A 13,497-nucleotide genomic window follows, 5' to 3' on the forward strand; every position below is an offset into this window, starting at 1 on the left:
ATTGTGGTTTGCATTTAAAAACATGATCGGGAAAACAATATCATCTTGTCTCTCAAAAATAAAATAAAAAGCAGTAAACAAATGGACTTATTACTGTACTTGCATGTTTGACAGAAAGTCATTTGAAGGTTAAAGGTTTCATCAATATGATGATTTTCAGTTCTCACATGTGATTTTTTTTTTCAGGGTTGGACAAGCCAAATAATCTAGTAAAGTGGTTCCCTGCACATTCGAGATGTAGCATTTGCGACCCTGCAAATTCACAGATCTTTGATCCAGAAAAACGTTTGTTTCAATTTAGCTTTTTTCCTCCAAACATGGGCCATTATTTCCACAAAAAACACATCTCATTCACTCTAAGTCGGTAATAATTTATAAATCGATAATTCATGAACTGTAATTGTAACTGTAACTGTAATTAACTGTAAGGATCCATACAGCGTAACGTACTACTGACGTAACATCAGTGCAAGATACATACAGCATGTGTGCGTGTGTGTGTGTGTGTGTGTGTTGCTAAAGAAGTACTAGCTTCTCAAAGCTCTAACTTGCAGGGAGGTGAACATAAATGAATTTATGATTGTAAATTGTTAAAACAGTCAGGTGGTGTGGCTCATGTAGAGAGGGCTTGGATAAACGCCTTCTCCAACAGTTTGCTGGGACAACCCAGTGACTCGTGGAGCCATGTACCACCGCTAGCAGATTTAAGTTAGACCGGGGGTCGGCAACCTTCCCCAGCTCCCTTCCCCAAGCCCGGGGATTTTTTAAAACACCGAAGTAGGGGAAATGTGCATTTTCGAAAAGAATGTCAAATATCCAACTCGCCGCAAGTCCGTGAATGCATGTAGACTGCGTTCTGACTGCTGATTGGATGGGCAAGGAAAAGGGAGGTAGTCTAGTGTATGCAGTGAGTCTCACTGGAGATAAAAGAGGTGAAAAAGTTTGGGGTTGAGGCTGAAACAAGTTACTGCATAGTAAAATAAAACTATGTAATTAACGAGCATAACAATATGGCAACCAGAAGCGCATTGTAGCCATGCGCTCGGAGCCATGTGGGAGCTGACTGTGCACTCACCGATTGTGACTGCTGTGAGGCGGGGCGGAACTTTCTGCAACAACTGCAGAACAATACGCGCTTTCACTGTTACGTCCCTAAATACCAGAAAAGTCTCCCAAAGACGTCAGGAAAAGTCCTTACATTTGTTGATAGTCGCTTTTGACAAAATCATTTTTTAGTGTCGCCAGATTTTGTTAGAAAATGGCCAAGTTGGCAACACTGGGCTGCACATGAGATCGGAAGGAGGGGCAAGCCATTCACAGATGGAGAATACATGTGTGTGCTTGTTTCCTAAATTACATTTTTAATTTTTCATATTTTTTGTACTGGTGCCTTTTACCTAGCACATACTTTATTTATTTTAATTTATTTTCACTGCAGTCATCTGCTAATAGTCCTTATTAGTACCTGCTACTGGTTTCACCGGTCCACTAACCTTTTGTCTGTTTATTTTCTTTTATTTAACTATTACGTTTTCTGAAATAATTCATCATATAGTTTATGCCGTCCCTAAGCTGTTGTTTTTTCAAAGTACAAACTTGTCATCACGTTATCATCCTTTTGCAATAATTCAATAGAAAGAAAGAGCTCCATCGTCTGAAATGGAGCATAATACAGTGGAACCTTGTTTAGCATCGTTAATCCGTTCCAGAACGTCCGACTCTAACCAAAACGTACTTAAACCAAATCATGTAAATCCATTTAATCCATTCCAGAAAAAAAAAAGTTCACACAAAACACCTTTTCATAGTTTGACCATTATAGTTGTACACTAACCGGAAAATGTTCTCAAACCAAGGCACAATTTTGGCGTAAATTTTCTTTGTTAACCGAAAAACAAGCTCACCGGGGCATACGCTAATCGAGGTTGCACTGTATAATAACAGACAAATGTCAACAAATTGTCTTGCTCTATATTTTTTTCCAGTCAAACAAAAGCACTGAGTGGCAAATGTGTATTATCTTTATCATGCAAATGTTAAACGCATGGCATGGCCATCATATACAGTAGTTGTTGGAAGGAGATGCTTGTAGCAGGTTTCGTAATGTTGACTTGTGACTTTATCAGTGGTTGGTGTACATGGAGGAGCCTGGACGCATTTAAGACATTCTTTTTGGGCAAACAGATACTGTACTGTATGTGCTGAGAGGCTGTTGAACGGCTGTTGTCATGTTTACATTCAACAAGTGTCTCTGCCAACAGCACAGCGCGGGGGTTTGTCCAGGCTGTGGCCGTTGAGCAATTAACACCACGTCTGCCACAAAGGTAACGGTGTTACATTGATGAGAACTCTTAGATTTGCTGTCCTTCACTCATCATATTGTCCTTCACAATGGATATTCATTATCAGCAACACTTGAAATGGGACACAACCTGAGAAGTATTTGCAGCTTGTTTGGACAAAGAAGCATATTATAAATCCAATCCAGGCCAAAAAGGAGCTTACAGCGGGCTGCAGCCAAAGAATGTATTTGTAACATAAATGTCCTGGGATTTGACCTTTTTTTTCTCGAGCATACGGTTGCGCAGAGGCACATGTGTTCAGAAAAATGCAACTACCGAACTGAAGAAACACGCAATTGGTGATAACTGCTGTTTATGTCAAAATAACCAACTATCATCTCAGTCATGGCATTTCTGAAAAGAACAACATATAGGCAAAAGAAAGGAGCGGCTTACAGAGTAATCGTATGGATGATGATGTGATTTACCACATTGAGAAGTATTTCCGTAATAGCTGAAGATAGGAGGTGAAGTCTACAAATCGTAATTGAACAAAATGTGACTCAGTGGAAGCCCAAAGAAAAATATTGTAGAGTCCATAAAGGCGTATGATGCCATTCATCTGGCTCCCTCTTGGTTTTGGTTTGTACTTGTATTTTGCCAGCAGAGTATTTTTCACAGATTTTTTTATACATAAAAATAGCCAAAATCAATCCAGGAGAAATTAGGTAGAATGAAAAGGTACATTTTATGAACATTTATGTTTTTGTTAAACACTTGGGCGTAGAAATTGGATGTTCTACTGTAAAGCACTGCATCTTCTGTAAGTCTGTAAAGACTTCTGTAAATACTGTGATAAGTGAATTTCCGTGAAGTAGGATTCACTATTACTAAATTGAATATTTTCACAGAGCATAGAAAACCTGTTTATAACCTTCTAAACACAGTTTTTACCGTTATTAGAGCCCTGTAGACATGAAATAACACACCTATAGTCACCTTTACACTTGTCTTACCCAACATAGTAGACACGATAAGGGATAATAAGACATAATAACTCACACGGCGAACGTAATGTGGGCCCATCGGATGGCATAAAAAAAGATCAATGTCATCATGACTATGACGTTTGTCACTTGATTGATATACAGGGCAGGCAGTCTGACATGCATTTGGCATACACGTACGCACTACTGCTATCTTGGTTTACACCACATTGCGCAACTCTTATGCGCTGGCGACTGGATCGCTGCAGGGAAAAGAGATGGCTGCGGCTTAAAGCATAGCAAGCTACTGAGTCAACTAGCTAGCCTCCAATTTATTTATTCTAAACTTAAGAACCGCAAAGTGGCGAGCGACGACCTCAAGCCTGGCGCCCCTGGTAGCCTGGTTGACTTCCATATTGTTCTGTGAGGTTGCAGCTTTATCATCTAAGTTAGCCAGGCTACCAGGGGCGCCAGACTTGAGGGATCCATCTTTGAAGACTTAAGACATAATATTTTACAGTTTTATAGAGCAACGGATTTTTTACGGCAAGTGTTGCACAAAGACGTGAAGAAAAATGTACATTTTCATTCCGCCAGCTTTCTTCTGGGCATCTCGCTAATGTCTTTAAAAATGGTGTGGCTGGTAGCCTGGCTAACTTCCGTTTGCTCTGTGAAGTTGCAGCATTTCTGTCATGCATGTTTTTTTAGGGGTTTGTGTATGTGTTTGGCATTTGCAGCATTGTTCTTTTGCTTTCGTTTTAGATCCTGCAGCGTTTATGTAACTGCAGCATTGCTCTGTTACATTTGTTTTATGACATTCGGACATTGCTGCACGTTTGGCCCCGTCGGCCACCGTAGAAACGGCATTATGGAGCGCATACATTAAATACGAAAACAGCCAGCATGCCACCTGCCACTTTGCACAGCAGACTTTTGCACATTTCAGTCCTGATTTTCAAAAATGCAACATCACACAGCTACATCTTGCAGGGCCGGTTCTAGCCTTGCCCTAAGCAAGATGCTGTTTGGGGGCCCCTAGTTTGTCAATCCATGAAGAGATTTCTAACCCTTAGATGGTCCACTAAGATGCCACAATTTATTACACCTCATGAGCAAAACAGGCTGCAGTTCCAATGAAACATCTTAAGTTGAGCCACTCAGTCAAGTTAAAGTGATTTTAAAAAATTGCAATACAAGGAAAACAACAATGGAATTAGATTGGAATCATTTCCAGAGTAAGCTGTCTGTTCGAGAGCTGGTCTCTCTGAACATTTTTAAAACTTGGTTAAAGCATTTAGAGAAAAGCCATAGTGGATGTAAATCTTTTATTTAACTCTATGATACTGTACACTCTTTAATACGTGCACATGTAAACGGTTTCCTGTCTGTAATGCGTTGTTAATATGTTCAATGTTTTATGTTGTGCTGTTGCCACTTGGCCAAGGTCGCGCTTATAAAAGAGATGTTTCATCTAAATGAGTTTTTAACCTGGTTAAATAAAGGTCAGATGAAAAAATCTGGTCTAGACACCACATTTGCAATTGATTGGGAGTACAAATATATGTCACCTTTATTTAGTTTTACAGTTCCACAGTAGGAAATATGGCTGATAAAATAATTCAGCTAAATAAGGACGAGTGTCCGTTCCTTCTTGTTTCCAGCATGACTTCCAGGGTATACTTTCATTTTGTCATGCTCATTTCCTCCTGTGGCAACTTTACATTCTGGTTAATGCTGGCAGATACCAAATTATTGATTCAATTTTGTTTGCATGTGTTGCTCTACGTTTGATTGATTTTGCTTCCTTGCACTTTTTGGACTTTTTTTTTAGGACAAAGCATTTAAGGGATAGACAATAACTGCACAAGGTAGCTACAGAAGAAGACAGGACATTTTCATTCTCCTCAGATGAAGCTGAACATGCAGCTGTGGGGCCCGCTTGTTGGCTTGGGAACCCTAGGCAGTCGCCTGGTTATGCATCTGGCGGACCTTTCTGGCGGATACGGGCTCAGTGATGGCCCTTTATGGACCAATTAAAGCGAATGGGAAGTATAATAATAACATGTAATCATGATTGCGGACCAATCGCATTTATTAGAATCACATGACAGCAAATGCGGTGACGTCACTCAAAATGAGCCAATTCAATTATTTGTTTACCGTGGCTTGCTCAAAAGTAAGAGAAGTTGATAGAGAAAACCGATCAATATATGTTCATTCTTCCAGAATCCAATGCCAAACCGCCGCGTCTCATATGCTGTGAAGATGTAGCGCTGGTCAAAAGTGCAAATGTGACACAACATTACCTGACAAAACACACATCATTCGAGGGGACGCATGCACCAAAGTCTGATGTGACAGCGTGGGAAATAACATGGCTTAGAGCCCAGTAGGAAAAATCAACAAGAGTGATGAACACATTAATTTTCAGCACAGCAACATGCAAATGAGTGTTCACTAAGGATTGTATGGATATTGGAGGAAAACAAAAAATCTTTCACTGACGGGACAAGAAAATCTCAAACTTTAATAGGATGCACTGTTGCAGCGTTTCTGTTACAGAGACACTTAAATTGTTATTACTTAATATTATTTTTTCAGAGAAACCGGTGCACCCGTTCGATTTATGTTCCCACCCTCACCTATGGTCACGAGCTTTGGGTCGTGACCGAAAGAACGAGATCGCGGATACAAGCGGCTGAAATGAGTTTTCTTCGTAGGGTAGCTGGACTCACCCTAAGACTCGGTCATCCAGGAGGAGCTCAGAGTAGAGCCGCTGCTCCTTCACATCGAGAGGAGCCAGCTGAGGTGGCTCGGGCATCTAGTCCGGATGCCTCCTGGACGCCTCCCTGGTGAGGTGTTTCGGGCATGCCCAGCCGGGAGAAGGCCCCGGGGAAGACCTAGGACACGCTGGAGGGATTATCTCTCACAGCTGGCCTGGGAACGCCTTGGTGTCCTCCCGGTGGAGCTGGAGGAGGTGGTCGGGGACCGGGAAGTCTGGGCTTCCCTACTAAGACTGCTGCCCCCGCGACCCGGACCCGGATAAGCGGAGGAAAATGGAATGGAATGGAATGGAATGAAGAAACCTGTGCAGTTTTATTTTAACTTAAAAAAGCCTCTTGTGTTCATTCATTGTTTGTACAGTCCAACCTTTTATTATTTTGTGAAATTTGGTCCTGTTTTCTTTCAAATGCCATTTAGGTGCCAAGATAATTGTGTTGCATTGAAACAAGTGTGAGTGATGTGCAGGGTTTCATTACATCTGATATTCATATAAGCTAGTCTGTTTGATGCAATCAAAGGCAAAATAACCTTACTCCTTACTCCATTATAATTGAAGACCCCTGGCCTATAGCAAGACATCTTGCAAAGCAAAGAGCAGGTACAACAATATGCAGCACGAACTGTACATAAAGTACAAAATCAGCCAACCGCCTTTCTTCTTTTTCTTCTTTTGGCAGCAGAGTTTGCCAATTTCCCTGCATATTTTTGCGCACATTTTGCCATATACAACCAGTCCTGGTTTCCACCAGCAGTATGTTTTAAAAAGTTTATTTAAAGCAACTTCATTTGAAGCAATGCGCAGAAACGACACTAAACAGAGACCACATAAATCTACATAAAACATAGCTTTGACAACTTAAAGTGCTGGTGACAGGTGTTGGCTCTCAACGGTGTCCAGGGCCTTTTCTCAGGCAATGTAGGTCATGTCCCATATGGACACAATACTGCCGTGGCTCATCTGACACAACGCAATTCATATTTTTCCTTATTTCCTACATTTTACCAAACACGGAGACAGAAGAGCTTGAGCAACACTGGGAAAGAAAGACATTACTAATGACACGCTTGTACAGTATATCAAACAGTGTCTGTTTGGGGACAGACTTGTCTTATGGTTACACCTTTTTTCCACTTCTCTTCCATCTGTCTATGTGTGTTACAAATGGATTTGCATCCAGTGTTACATGCAAATGGCCTTGTGAATGGACGTCGGTTCATAAGACAAACTTGAGGCGTTCTGTTTTTCTGAGATTAAAAAAAAGGCAGCCATATGAAGAGATGAGTTGTGTACGTATAATAATGCATGAAAGTTTTAGCATTGATTTTTTTGGGGGGGGTTTAAATAAAGAAAAAAAACTCATTTTTTGCACCACAGGTCCAGAACAAGGTCCCTCCATCAAAACAAAATCCTTCCCACATGATTTCACATCATTACTATAATCGTTATCAAAATATCTAACAACACATCAATAACCATCAGCACTGGTGCCAGCTTCCATGGCCTTGTTAACAACCTCCATATCTGTGACACACCTCCTCGATAACAGCCGTGTGAAAATACCAAACCCAAATGGCGGTGAAATTTGGAGCTTGGCTGCACTGAGCAGCTGCTGCACTAACCACAACGCAAGTGATCAGGAGCGATCGCCACATTGCCAATGAATCCACTCAGCTTCGTTAATGAAAGTGTGTACTCACCAAATGGAAGTTCCATACTTGAGCTTGAGGTGTTTACATTGACCATGGCGTCGTCCTCTATGTCCTTGCAAGGATGTTTTTAATTCTACTTTTTCTCCCACCATGAGTTGTAAAATGTGAAAGTTTGGCTGCTGCAGTGTGAGAAGGGTGTTGGTACAAGGTAAGGCCAGTGTTGCCGCTGTTATCTTATTGATTTTCCTAATCTGGGCAAATGTGGGTGGGGAGGTTAAACAGTAACCAGGCTCGTATGGACACCAATCTATATAGCAGCTGTAACTATGGAAACATGATGATAGAAACTCAAATAGACATAAAGTTATAATGCGCTTTCCTTTCTTTCTCATCACCCAACAGCAGAGCCTCCAGATGCAGATGAGAGGTGAATTCAAAGAAAGAGTTTACACTAAAAGGAGAGAGAAAGGGTGCAGCTGACTGAAAGGGGAGTGGAGAATGTACTGAGGGTGGCAGTCAACAATTATTATGAGTGCTCTCATTTGTTTTGTTTTGTACTGACAGGTGAAAAGGTGTTATTGCTGCAAATATCGATATTCGATTAAAAAATAGTCAAGCTCATTACTCTAAGCAAGTAAATAGTACTTTTTACGTGTGAATTTAAATACACATATAAAGCACAACAGGGAAAATCCACACCAAGACGTAAAAAAAGTAATCCTGTAAATACTATAAATGTCAATCCATCCATCTCCTATGCCGCTTATCCTCACTAGGGTAGCGGGGGTATGCTGGAGCCTATCCCAGCTGAATCTAGGCGAGAGGCGGGGTACACCCTGGACTGGTCGCCAGCCAATCGCAGCGCACATATAGACAAACAACCATTCACACTCACATTCTGCTGTAAATGTGTTGTGTGTATTTCAGTGTAAATTTATTTCTAGCATGTTGAGCAAATGAGAAGAAGTGGGGTCTGGAACCAGTTAGCCACGATAAACGAGGGATTGCTGTACATTCAATAATAGCTAACATTTGTAGGTAAATGTAAGTAATGTGCGTGTGTGGTCTGTTTATTTACGTGCTCAGAGCCAGAAGAGGGTGGGATATACACTGCAGCATGTTTGAAAGTTAGTGCACTCTAGGCAGCCGTGTAATCTTGATATACAGTAGCTTTAACCTGCATTCATTCATCAGGGTAACAATACTTAACAAGGGTAAAAAAGTAAAAAAAACATGAGAACCCCAAAGGATGGGAATACATTGTTTATATTTCTAGGTAAAACAGTAATTATTCCTTAGTTAAAAAAAAAAAACTGCAAATAAAAAATTTAATTAAAGGAATTCTGCTCTGTTCTCTTCTGCGTTCTGTGCTTCTTTTTTTTTTTTTACATTGTTACATTGTTATTAGTGAGTCCTCAGAATCCCGCTTCATTTACTGTCAAAGTGTAATTGTCTGACTGCAATGCCTATGCTGGTTTGATGCTTGCAGGTTTATCACACTAACGCACCAAATCACATTAGCCTGAGATGTTTAAAGGTAAGGGTCTTGACATGCAAATATCTGGTAACAAATGTCCACATTCTTTTTCCTTTTTTGGGGGGGGCAAACAAGTCCACAAGTCATTGAGTCTAACTCGCAGGTCTTTTTCCTCTGGGGTCCTTTTTCTGAGGTTGGTTATATTCTGTATTGTACTGTATGTCAGCAGCAGCAAAAAAGAGCATTTGTGTGTCTCCAGCCTGATGGGAGGTGCGACTGATTGCCTCATATTTTAGGCCATAAAAGCAGCATCAGGCTCCAATTTTATGGCAGCGAAAGTCTCAGAGGGCTGAACAGAGAGATGCAATGAGGTGAAATGACATATATTACCCGAGTGGCTGTGAATAAACACAAATAGTGAGCTGCAGATGATTTAGAAAATGTCGAGCTTTACTATTGCAGCTGTTAACCCGTCACTCTCCATGTGCAACGTTCGCATTGATTTTGAATGCCATGTCATGTACACCCTTCTTCCAATCACAGTTTCCAAATGATCTTCAAACTTTCAGGGGGGTCACGAGGGTCTAGACCTTTTTTTGGGAGCACCGACCAATTGAAACTGAACTGATTCTCTTGTCATGGGATGACACCTTCCCATCATTGGACAGTTTTCCAGATATTTTACTGTAGAAGTCACACACATGGTTGAAGATAATGGGATCAATCAACACATCCGTGTGGCGGACCGTGACCCCAAATGCACCAGGATGCCCAGGAATCTGCTGACTTGGCCAGACCCTCATCCCAGAGCTGCGGGGCCATGAAAGACAGGAAACACTGCTACTCAGTCTCAGCTAGTACACAACAATAAAACAATTTCACCCACCTTTGTGAAATTCCTTCTTACCGTGTATTCCATGTTAGCAGCAGGGGGAAAGCCCTGGGAGCGCACTCGGTTGTGGTAGTCCGGCAAGGCGGTGATCTCTCTGAGTGGAATGGCTCTCCTGCTCCTGCTGTGGGAGGACTCTGTGGTCAGGATGAGCAGATTTGTGGAGTTTATAGACAGCAAAGCCACATTAGTCCAGAGTTTCATACTTTGCACCTTTAGAAATGTGCTGCTTTGCTTTGCCATTTACTAATTGGATTCTTATTTGTAAACTGAATAAGACTAATCTGTCTTACTTGTTGATAGTAGGAGAACCCGTTTTTTTTAAATAATTTTTGTTGAGACAAAATGTTTAAAATGAATATGGCACTTTTTCTATAACTTGCATTGCATATTGCATTTGTCTTATTTACTGGTGAAATACATCGAGTGGCCTCACAGTAAAAGAAGCATAATGTGTTCATTCATTGCACGAGATGTGACCTGACATTAGTTTGATTGCAGAGCTGCTGCCTGTATTGGTATCAGTTGATATCTATCGGTAATCTATCTATCGTTATACCAGATATGGGTAAGAAAGCCAATATTGAGCATCTCTAATTAATATATACTGTATAATGAAACAAGTCTTTGGGTCCCTTGAAAGGCGCTATCTACAGCAAATCCATTTCATTATTATCATTATAAATGAGTTGAATGAAAAGTTGACTGTCTTTTTAGTTTTTTGATTGCCCAGGTACAATATATATTTAATAACTACAGTTTACGTTATTATTATTGAATTATCAAAAAACAGAAATGCATCATGTTCTAATTATTGTGTTTATTTCTTCCCTGGCCTGCACTTTTATCACATTAAGGAGAAAAACACAACATTCAAGAAACACTGTGTCTTTGTATATTTCAAGATAATTCAGACTTATACAAATTTTATCCAATTTTGTCCTGTCTCTCAAACTTGAACGTGGATCTTTGCCCCAAGTGCACTGCATAAAAACGATTAATAACAACTGATTTGTGTACACAGTTAAATATATCAGCCTAAACACAACATGTTACAAACACCATTTGTTTTTGTTTTTTTACTTTTACATGAAAACTATACTTTGCAGTCCAAATTTGTGGTAAATCAGAAAAAATAATAAATATTGAACACATTTAATGCATGAAAAGTAAAAATCTTTTACCTTCCTTGACTGCATCTGTTCAGTGCAGAAAGAAAGCGTCACACTGCAGAGACTCCAGCATGTGCGTTGTCGAGCCTTTGGAAACAACCCTTGGTTAGCGTCGGGGAGTTTGAACTGGGCCAAGAGGCACATTACATCGATCTGTGTGTGCTGACGCTTCTTCCTCCTGCTAATGCATGGCTCATTCAATTCTGTGATTTATGTATCTGAACATTGTGAGAACTGTTTTGCTTTACTCGTTCACAACTATGATGAAATAGGTCATATCTGATTTGAAGGTCTTTGCAGTGGTGTAAAAAGAATGTCATTCGAACATCGACCTAAAGATCTACATCTCTGTAAAAATTCATGAGCCCCTGGACAACACCGTTCTACTCCAGTGCTGTAGGTGGCAGTAATGCACATTAAACACACGGCAAACACACACAAGCTCCACAAATTTTAGTGGATGGCACCAGTCTAACAAATACATCCTTGCCGTCACCCCTCTCCTCTTTCATCGCGCTGCTACCAGTGCACCACATTCATACAATTGGTAAATACATTCATCATTCTCCAGTTAATCTAACATGCATTTTTTGGACAATGGGAAAAAAACACTGCAGCCGAGTGATGAGTACTCAGAAGCAGAGAAACCCATGCAAGCGTGGGAAGAACCAGAACCCAGAAGCTAACCACATTTCCACCATGCCGCCATTCATTGTTTTTCATTGGGCCATAAAATTGAGCGGCGTTAGGGCACTCTACTGCATGTGACGTACTACTTGAGAGGCTGCCAAATGGGGAGCTTTTTGAATCCGTGTTGCTACCAAGCGGCAGAAATCCAAAGAAAAAACAATACATATGCATTTATCCTCGATGCTTGCCGAGTACTGATTCAAAGGTACACTACCGATGATGTGTCCCAAAATGTACATGCTTCCCATGGCTGAGATAAAGTTCCCACGCCACTCGTAACAGCCACGCCTCATGTGATTACCATCTACTGGCACAAAGGACATTTAGTGCGCAAGACCCACCTACCGTCTGATGCACACTGAGTTGACCAGTTTGTCAGCATGTCGCCCAGAAATACTGTTCTGCACATGCGCAAGACCTATGTCACTTCTATGTCACTTCTCACAAATCACGTGCACTGGTATATATTTAAAAAAATGTTTTATTTATGAACACAAGTCATGGTTAATAACCATGCTTCACATATATGTGATATATTGGGAGTTATTTTCGTAGTGAATCTTTTTAAAAGACTCGTGGATGTGGATGTTTCTATTGTCTTTATTCGACCTTAAGTACAAACTTTGGCAACGCCACGTAGCGCACGTCATATCGTACACGCATAATGGGCGTGAATAAATACAAATACAGCTACAATAAACCAAATAAAACAAAACATAAAATGCCCTGATATTTGAATGTAAACAACCGTAAGCAGAGTGCAAAGATGGATTTGTCGGCGTACCAGCAGCTAGAGTTTTTTTCTAAACGGAAAAAATATCATCCATCCATCCAAATTTATATTGCTAGCAAATGTTTTTGTCTGTAGTCTTTTTCAGTGCCGAAAAAAACCCTTAAAGTAATTTATGCAACCAAGAAAAGAGGGCTTATGATTTCTACACTTGCACTATGGATATGATATAAGAAAAAAAAGATTATGTTGTTATTTCTTGAATCAAAATAACGTTTTTGTGCGTGGGAGGGAGGGGGCGTATGTTGCACATGCATAGTACAAATCGGTTTGCCTGACGCTTATGATCTGTAACTGCCATGAAATAGATTGACGGATGGCGTAGTTTACACATGTATAGTACAAATCGAGTTGCCTAACACTTGACTGCCGAAAAATAAGCCGACCGGATGTAGACGCATTCTGCACATGTCTAGAACCAATCGTGTTTCCGGGAGGGATTGTGTAGGGACAGGAGGCACTTGCAGTGCCAATGCATCCTGAAGGGATCAGGCGTGCTTGAGCTGGAAGGTGCTTGTCAGCCGTCCTTCCCCAGACGAAAAGCCAGTGTTCTTTTTTCTTTCTGCTAGCACTAGCTAACATGTTTTTCAGTTAACATAAAAAATGTATGTTATAATTTTGCCTCGGTTTGCATGCATTCTCAGCGTACAATAAGGCGTGTATCTTGTCATGCCATTCATACACTGCGTGAGTCCAACTGTATTCTTAATGTTTTTTTCTTTTTTTAATCACTTCCTTGTTAGCATCCTATTAGCTAGCTAAGCAAAATAGCAACCA

At 40.6% G+C, this 13,497-nt stretch overlaps 1 protein-coding gene across 1 annotated transcript in view; it reads left to right on the forward strand.

Annotated features, from left to right (window-relative positions):
- fitm2 (fat storage inducing transmembrane protein 2) overlaps nt 1-13,497 on the forward strand; it is a 22,338-nt gene that overhangs the window by 3,532 nt on the left and 5,309 nt on the right. The gene's annotated exons all lie outside the window — the stretch shown is intronic.

Source organism: Dunckerocampus dactyliophorus, chromosome 1, assembly GCF_027744805.1.
Source record: "Dunckerocampus dactyliophorus isolate RoL2022-P2 chromosome 1, RoL_Ddac_1.1, whole genome shotgun sequence".
NCBI classification, from domain to species: Eukaryota; Metazoa; Chordata; class Actinopteri; order Syngnathiformes; family Syngnathidae; genus Dunckerocampus; species Dunckerocampus dactyliophorus.